A 1,025-nucleotide genomic window follows, 5' to 3' on the forward strand; every position below is an offset into this window, starting at 1 on the left:
CAACTGACAAATGAGGACAACTACAGACCAAAAAGAGGGAGAAAAATCTGTGTTGTTACAGAACTTGGGGTAGAGAAGTCAAGACAAATACATGATAGAAGGGACTGTTCTAAACTTGGGAAGAAAACTATAAATCACAGGGTAACCTCAAAGAAAAATGATAAACCTTCATATGAAAATAAAAAAGAGGACCAGCATAAATATTCAGCAAATACTAAAACAAAAAGCAATGAAGGAAGTGATAACATGATTTCATAAACAAAATGAGCTCAGCATAGAAAATTATATGGAACAAAGAAATAGACACAATGAAAAAGCACATTACAAAATGACAGCAACAAATTCATATTTATTGATGATTACATATCTAGCAAGGGACTTATCTCTAAGATTGAAAGAAAATGCCAACGCCTGAACACAAAAGGAATTAACAATCCAATTGAAAAATGGGCAGAAGACATCAATAGACACTTCACTAAGGAGGATATTCCAGTGGTCAGCTAATTCATGAAAAGATGCTCACAATCATTGACCATCAGAGAGATGTAAATCAAAACAACAATGAGATATACTGTCTCACCCCAGCACTGATGGCAAGGTTCAATGAGACAGAAAATAACAATTGCTGGTGGGGATGTGGAGAGATGGGGACTCTCACAAACTGCTTGTGTGACTGTGAAGTGACACAACCACTGTGGAAAGCAATATGGCAATTCTTTAGAAATTTGGAGATACCATTTGACCTGGCAATCCCATTACTAGGTATATATCCTAGAGAGGTGAGAGCCAGGACAGGAACAGATACATGCATGCTCCTGTTCATCACAGCACTATTTACAATAGCAAAATGATGGATAAAACCTACATGCCCATCAGCAGAAGAGTGGATGACCAAACTATGGCACATACACATACTGGAATGCTATACAGCACTAAAGAATAATGTAGAGTCTGCAAAACACTGCATGAACTTGGAGGACATTATGCTGAGTGAAATAAGTCAATCACAGAAGGACAAATATAGT

The 1,025-nt window shown here is 37.1% G+C and overlaps 1 pseudogene; it reads right to left on the reverse strand.

The window, feature by feature from the left end:
• LOC103213145 overlaps window positions 1-1,025 on the reverse strand; it is a 28,583-nt pseudogene that overhangs the window by 806 nt on the left and 26,752 nt on the right.

The sequence above is a fragment of the Orycteropus afer genome, unplaced genomic scaffold (genome assembly GCF_000298275.1).
Source record: "Orycteropus afer afer isolate SDZICR_OR568_19922 unplaced genomic scaffold, OryAfe1.0 scaffold01340, whole genome shotgun sequence".
Lineage (NCBI taxonomy): Eukaryota > Metazoa > Chordata > Mammalia > Tubulidentata > Orycteropodidae > Orycteropus > Orycteropus afer.